This window comes from Grammomys surdaster, unplaced genomic scaffold, assembly GCF_004785775.1.
Source record: "Grammomys surdaster isolate TR1022 unplaced genomic scaffold, NIH_TR_1.0 129, whole genome shotgun sequence".
NCBI classification, from domain to species: Eukaryota; Metazoa; Chordata; class Mammalia; order Rodentia; family Muridae; genus Grammomys; species Grammomys surdaster.
In genome coordinates, this window is record NW_021604587.1 from 20369913 (window position 1) to 20378264 (window position 8352).

The window sequence follows — 8352 nt, forward strand, 5'->3', positions numbered from 1 at the left end:
CAAGAGTTAACATTGGTGCTTGGAACTAAATCCTTACTTCTACCCAACTCTAAGAACAGCAAGAGGTCCTACCTACTGAGCCATTTCCCCAGCCACCAACAGCTTGCTTTTGCTCTTGCTCAATGTTTAAAACTACACTTCATGTCCAGACCCTGAAGACAGACTTGGGGGACACTGGACCTCTGTGTTTTGCTTTCCCAGTGACATACATTGAATAAATCTCTTTTCTCTGCTTTTTACTATTTCTTATCTCTGTGATTGGCAGAGTGGGGACAGGTGAGAGAGAAACTTCCAGAAGCCCAGGCTTTGACCCTAAATTCCATTAACAATGGTGTCTTTTAGAGGACAGTGGCCTGTCCCACCTTATGCTTTACTTTTGATGTGAAGTAACTCCCAACAGCAAACCAAAGATGACCTGAGTTCTCTAGGGACTGCTCTGGTAAGGCTGACCTGAGTTATGTATGGCCAGGGCCTCCAGGCAGTCGGGAGGCAGGAGGGCAGGGCTTGTCTTACATCCTCAGGGAGAGATCAGAAGGTAGCCTGCTTGTCAGTTAACAGGGGAGATCTAATAAGGAGAGGAGCTGGCGTAGGACATTAGTAGTAAAGGTTTTCCTAGCTAATAGAGTTGTAGAGATTAAGGTTTGAGCCTCTCAAGGAAGGAATAGAGTTTGACCGGCTTCCTGCTTAGAAAGTAGACAACACAATATAATTAGGGAACCCACCCCTGCTAGCTCCTATTTCTCCTCCTAAGCAGACACAGCCTGGGCCATCCATCTACAGGGTTATCTTAGCCCAAGCCAAGCCCATGGCCAAAACCGCTGCTCACCCAATGGAGCAGGCTGTGTTAGGGGCACAAAACTGAATCCAAAGAGCTGAGAGGTTCTCTTCATTCTTTGTCTCTTGGCCTAGGGAAGAGTTTGTCCCCAGAAAACTCTTACGTCAGCCCACAAGAGGTCAGAGTTTTTCATAATGTGTTGAACCTCAGTGTCATCTGAGAATTTTGTCTCAGACCTGAACTCTTCCTGTCCATGTTCATTCCTCTGCCCTAAGAGCATAAAATCCTTCTGGGGGGTATAGAAAGTCCCATGCTGGGTTTCTCAAAGAAAGGAGTTCCAGAATTGGTTCCTAAATCCGGTGGGAGGAGCATGAATAAAGAAGTTCAGGCAACAGAGGGAGTCTCAGAATTCTCCCTACAGAAGGTGCAGGCTGGGAAGAGAAGACTTTAGAAGAATTTCCCCAAGTTCCTGAGAGGCTGCATCAGAGCAAGAGGCTAGGATGCAGTTCACACTAGGTCTTTCTTATCTCTAAGAAAGAAAAAAGTTGAGCATAAGGAATTTCAGATAATTTTCCTTCCAGATTGAATGAAAGTGTTATACTTCACACTGCCATTTGGGGCCACAGCTCTCCTTCATTCAGGAGTACTGAGGCCTCAAAGTGCTCTAAAAGAAGAGCAGGCAGTGGTGGGTGGTGGGTGGTGGGTGGTGGGTGGTGGGTGGTGGGTGGTGGGTGGTGGTGCACACTTTGGATCCCTGGCACTCAGGAGGCAGAGGCAGGTGGGTCTCTGTGAGTTGGAGGCCAGTCTGAACTACAGAGCAAGTTCCAGAACAGTTAAAGTTACACAGAGAAACTCTGTCTTGAAACAACAACAACAAAAGAAAAAAGAAAAAGAAATAAAGGAAGGAAAAAGAAAAAAGAAAAAGGAAGGAAGGAAGGCAGGAAGGCAGGAAGGCAGGAAGGCAGGAAGGCAGGAAGGCAGGAAGGCAGGAAGGGAGGAAGGGAGGGAGGGAGGGAGGGAGGGAGGGAGGGAGGGAGGGAGGGAGGAAGAAAGCCACATGACTCAGGTGTTCATATCCTCGGCATCTACACAAAGAGCTCTATACCACAGAGATATCTGTGTCTACTACTGTACTATTCATAGTTGCAAGAAAATGGAACCAGCCTCAATACCATCAACAGAAGAGCAGATAGTAAAAATGTGGCAAATGTATAAAACAGAATTTTACTTGGCTGTCAAGAAAAATAAAATTATGAAATCTGTAAGAAAGAGGTTGTAACTAGAAAGAATTATATTGTCAAATGGCCCTGTCTCAAATGAATCTCATGTTTCCTACATGAATACTAATATTTAATGTATGCATGTGTGTAATAAGACATGTAGACTATGAAGGTAGTCAGGGAACCATGAGAAGGGAAAGCAAAGGTCACATGTGACAAGAGAAGCAGAAGGGAGGTTACTGAGGTGTGGAAGGCATAGGGATGCAGGGAGGGTGTGGTGCATGGGGTGCGGGGAGGGTGTGGAAGATGTAGGAAGAGAAACAACAAAACAAATTATCTTTGAAAATGCAGTAATGAAACTTAACTCTTTGTAAGCCAATAAACAAGTTTTAGCTAAAAAATAAAGCCAAATGTTTGTCCTCAGTGTTTGAGACGTCAGTAATTCTAATCCTGGAAATGCATCCTGTAGGATTTCTGTTCATATGGAGTTGGGTTTCCTGTGTAAAAGAAAATAGAAGGTGGACATGGTTTCTTTGAGTAACACATCTGGATACCCCTTCTGAGGGTGAGTCTAGCGTCTGTCTTAACAGATACAGATATGGAAGAAGAGCCAGTACTACAGTGTCACAGCTTTGAGACCCTGACAGTGGGCATGAGTCCTCCCTCTTCTTTTTCTTTATAGTTCCGGGGATTGAACCCAGGACTTCATGAATTCTGCGCAAATGCTCTACCACCAAGCTGCACTTCTACACTCCTTTTTTTGAGACGTGGTCTTGCTAAGATGCCCATGAAGGCCTTGAACCCCTGCTCCTTCCACCTAGTCTGCTGTATTACAGGCATGAGCCATCAGCTGACTTGACAGCTTCAGCTTGCTGGCATTTTGAGCCTGGGTGTGCCTGGCAGCTTGCTTTCATTTGGAGCTTAAAGTAACAAAGGGTTCTGCCTCTTGTCTGTCCAATGGCTTTGTTGTATCCTCCATCAAAAGATACTATAAGTTCTATAAGACAATCTGGGCTGTGGGTAGGATGGTGTGACTGTGACTGCTGACTTGCAGGGAGCCACTGAGGACTGCTTTTAGCTCCTAACCGGGCCTAGACCACTGTGACAGTCCTGGGAAAAGACTCCAGCTTCCTCTATAGCCTGTTTTGCCAGTTCCTGGTTTGGCCAATGATTTCTGAGTCACCATTGTGGGAATATCCAAAGTGAGCGGAACTGATCAATTACCTACGCTCATTAACAGTTAGGAGAGGGTGGGCAGCTCAGGGCCACTCACAAGGCACTTTCTGAGCCAAGCATCTGGGGACGCTTCTAAGTTAGTGTTTCTGTGACTATCTGAGGCAGAACCCTGGCTCATTCCAGGGATCCCACTAGAAGAAGATATCCTGGATGGCAGAGAAGTGGTACCTGGTCTTCTTGCCATTGTGATTATGAATGGGAACTGGCAGTCTACTGTGACTTTCCTTTCTGTTCCCAGTCATGGTGTGACTGTCCCTGTAGAGATCAGAACAAGAGCTTCCACTAGTCAAAGGAGAAAGAACAGAAATGGCTTCCGGCCTGGAGGAACCTCCGAAAGTGAGCAGGGGAGCTGGTGTGTGGGTGAGAGCCGGGATGTCCTGTAGCAGAGGCTTTGTCCATGCAGGGAGACAAAGTGCACAAACACGTGATGACATATGAGTCCCAGGAGGCAAGAACCCTGTTAACGCCAAGGTCATTTCCCACGTTTTGTTTTTTATATGTGTATATGTATACACATGGTAGGTAGGTATGCTATATATGTATGCATGCATGCATTCAAGTGTATGCCCAAGCATGCAGCGACAGAAGCCTAAACAATCACCCTCCTCCCAGTGTCTTTTTCTGTTGCTCTCCACCTCATTCTTTGAGATAGTGTCTCTCTCTAAACCTGGAGCTTATCATCTCAGCTAGACTGGCCTGTAAGGAAACCCTCAGGATTCACCTGTCTCTGCACCCCACCTCAAAGCACTGGGATTAGACTGTATGCTGTCACTTTTACATGGGTGCTGGAGATACACACTTCATCAGCGAGCACTTTACCCCCTGAGCCATGTCCCCATCTTGGAGTTTACTTGTGCCAGGCACAAAGGGTGCTCAACACATTTTATCTTGTTAACCCACAAATGGCCCGTGGGAGACAGGTTACTATCATTATAGACAAAAGAAACTGAAACAGAGACATCAAGTAATTTGTATAAGCAGTGACCAGTAGAAGCTGCTGTGTCTGACAGATTAGAGCATCTGTGGGTTGCTTCTCCAGAGCTTTCCTGGATGTAGATTTTGAGTAAACACCTGGACTCGACAAGATGCTGAAACACACACATATATTAAGACATAAAGTAAAGTAAGTTTCGGAGAGAAACTTTTTCTTACAGGTAGGGAGTGGAAGATGGATCTGAGAGGGGTTAGATAGAGGAGTTGTTGGTAAACATGACCAAAATATGTTGTGTAGGATTTGCAAAACATAATTTTCAAAAATTTTGAAGATTTATTTCCCTTGAAGAAAGAGCTTTCCTATACCTGCTGCACCGTCTCATCGATGAAGATTGCCCTTGTGTCTCTTCCGATTTCAGCATGGCTGTTCCCATTGGACATGGACTTCCTGGACCTGGTGACTGTCCTATACTGATTAAATTGGACTCAAGTTCCATTTAAGAAATGGGTAGGAATGGTGGGCGGGAGAAATGGGAGCTGATATGTCCCAGGGAACCTGGGAAGGCTAGGATCCTGGACTTTTTTTTTCCCTGAGTTTGGGAGCAGAGGTAACGTAGGAAGGTGGCGGGTTCTGGAATGTTGATGCAGAGGTAGGGGTGGGTCTGAGTCACACTTGTAACACCATAACCAGATCTCCCCTCAGGCAAACTCCCCAGACATCTTGGGTTGGTCAGTAGAAGGGTTACTGTCACGCTCCTGAGCTGGGTTTGTTTTTTACACACCCATAAGGAGCAGCACCTCTATCTGGGAACCTTCTCCATCATCCAGGTAGGGTGGTGGTGCGGTCCCGCCCTTCCTTTCCAGGATCAGCTACTCTGAATCATAGCCAACACCCCAGGGCAGGGGAAAAAAAGATTTCCTCCTCTTTCTCAGACCCTACAAAGGATGAAGGCAAGCAATGCTTTGTGTCAAGGGCTGGCAGGTTTAAGGATCCAGCTGTGCCCAGCTGTGGAGCCTGAGCATCACTGGGCTTCCCCAGAGCCCATCTGTATGAGGAATTTTTTTTATTCCTACTTTCCTTCCCTTGTGCTCTTCTGTCTGGGTTCCTTGGTTTTGAGTGAGTGCCCATTTGCTGAAGCCCTGGTCTAGGTCCCCCGCTGAGCATACCAGTCCCATGCATTGTGTCTCTGCAGCGATCTGTCAGCTTAGCTTGTCTGAGGCTTCATTGTGATTTCTGATTTCATGATATGTCTGATCTCTAGGGCCAAATTCAGGGACCTCTATGCTGGTACCATCTCTTTTTCTCTGTCCCCTTCCTTGTTTCTTTCTTTCTTTTTTTCTTTTTTTGTTTTGTTTTTGTTTTGTTTTTGTTTTTTTGTTTTGTTTTGTTTTTCGAGACAGGGTTTCTCTGTGTAGTCCTGGCTGTCCTGGAACTCACTCTGTACACCAGGCTGGCCTCAAACTCAGAAATTCTCCTGCCTCTGCCTCCCAAATGCTGGGATTAAAGGCGTGCGCCACCACTGCCCAGCCCCTTATTTCTTTTGTACTCCTTCCTTCCTTCTTTTCTCCTTCATTTCTTCTTTCCTTTCTTTAAGAAAGAGTCTCAGAGAGCCCAGGCTGGCCTCAAACTCAATATGCCTAAGAATGACATAGGATGACCTTGAACTCCGAATCCTCTAGCCTCTGCCTCCTAAGTGCAGGATTAAGGGTGTATGCTATTATATCTAGTTTACACAGTGCTAGAGATTGAACCCAGGGCTTCATTCGTGCTAGCCAAAAGCTGACCAATTAAGCTACATCCCTAGCATGTGCTTGCCAATCTCCCAGTGTCTTTAGTTCTATTCCAAGTACATCAGCACTGGCCAGCCATTCCAGGGACTGAAGAAGACTGACAGGTGGCACCACTCTGCTCCCTCAGAGGAGCCCACATTGGCCTTGGAAAGGGCTTCAAGATCAACCACACACACATACTCTGATGGAAGGTATGAAGGACGGCCTCCCCATCTGTCTTAGTTATGGTTTCTCTTGTTATGAAGAGACGCCATGACCACAACAACTCTTACAGTTTAATTGTGGAAAACATTTAATTGGGGCTGGATTACAGTTCAGAGGTTTAGTCCATTATTGTCCATGGCTAGAAACATGGCTGCACACAGGCAGACATGGGGCTGGAGAAGGAACTGAGAGTTTTATATCTGGATGGGCAGGCAGCAGGAAGAGAATGCCACACTAGGTCTGGCTTGAGCATCTGAGACCTCTAAGCCCACCCACAGTATCATACTTCCTCCAACAAGGCCACACCTCCTCCAACAAGGCTACACCTCTCAATAGTGTCAGCCCCTCTGAGCCTATGGGGACCATGTTCAAACCACCATATCATCATCACCACTGCAGTCCCCACAGCCTCCACAGTCACCTGCTTATCCAGCCTGGCTCCCTGGGCTTCCATAGCTTGAATATGGTGCTTGAGGAATTTATCTGAGGCTGATTGAACAGACAAGTCACTCCCTGGGTGTAAAAGGTTGGAGAACTACTCTTACTTCTATGTGAGTTCTAGGAAACAATCTGTAGAAATGAAAATAGTTGCTCTGAATGGGAAGAATCAGGGAAGTGTTAGACCTTTTTTTTTTTTTTCTATTTCTCTAAGTACAGATCTATTTTTCTCTTTCAAAAGAAAACAGGAATGCTAAGAAGATCCACAGTTAGAGAGCATTAGCTGCTACCATCAGTGGAACGATGTACAGAGGTTTCTCTTTCCTTCCTAGTCCTTCATGAAGGAGTCAGCCCGTGTGTGTGTGTGTGTGTGTGTGTGTGTGTGTGTGTGTGTCTCCTCTGCCAACCTCAGGGCAGGGTGCCCAATGAAGGTAGCCTCAGGTAGAAGTGTGGATTTTCAGAAAAATCCAAAGCCTAGGTTATTCTAGGAGCACCTGCCAAATTTTAGCATTTACCCAGCAAGTGTCTCGCTCTGTAAGAATGCCCTGTGCAACCAAGGTGGTCTGAGGGCTATTTCAAATGCTCCCTCAATGAAAGAGACCCCAACACTGATATTTCCTGAGGTTTGACAAACGTTGGCTGCCCAGCATTGTTGTGCCTGAGGTCCCTGCCTAGGGCAGAGGGGAGGGGTTCCATCTGGGCAGGGAGACATGTGCATGTGCCTCTTCCCCCCAACCCAGGTTCTTTTCTGCTCTGCCCTAGAGCCTCATACTGCCAACAAAGATTCAAGGCTTCCTGTCTCCAGGTTCTCTAGCCACCACTCCCTTGTCCTCTCTCCTTCCTCAGGGCTCATCTGATTCAGTAAGTCCTCACAGGCTTCTTACCCTCCCCTGCCAGCATCAGTTTTCCAGGACTCTCATGTTCCGTGGTGCCCCAGATTCCCATGGCTGAGTATAAACTGCCTGCTCCCTCCAATCTCACTGTTCTCTTTTTATGGGCTCTGAGCCATGTAGTGGAAGGTGGTAGCACTGTTACACCCCCAAGAATTGTCCAGAGGCCTGTGGCATTTGTCTCCAATGTGGAGAAGGAAGTCTCCCCTCACCCTGCTTGGTGAGCAGTTGCCTACCAACTGAAGGGCACGTCCTCCCATGAGTTGCCCAGATCTAGGCCTGGATAGGCTCTGCTAATAGATGCTGGTGGGACTCTCTGCACTCCACACCTCACACTAAATACTACTACATGGTGTGACTGACTGATAGCTATCTCCAGCATCATGTGGCAAGCTTAACAAGGCAGAGGTTTACCTTGCTCCGTGAGCTCCCCTCTGGGCAGCATCAATTGATTTGGGGCTGAGGCGATACTGAGAGTAGGGTCTGGATTTAGTTTGTTGCCATACCTGAAGGGCAGACCCAAAGATTCTACTACAGAGAATTCAGAAACAGAGCCCCCACTGTGCAAGCAGCCCTCAACTTAGCCTTGTTGTAGAAGGACAAATGGAGTGTCACCTGTGCCATGTGCTGTGATCTGAATGCTTGTCCTGTCCCTTATTTGCATGTTGAAGCTTGACAGCACCCCCCCCCCCCAGATGACAGTAACAGGAGGTGAAAAACCTGAACCAACTCAGACACTGCCCTTTATGGTTTGCTCTACAGTGACCAGGAAGTGGTTTGTGCAGACTCACCCTGAAGAAGGCTGTAACCAGGTATCTGTCAATGCTCATGTCATATACCTTTTGGATGCTATTCTCCAAGGGAA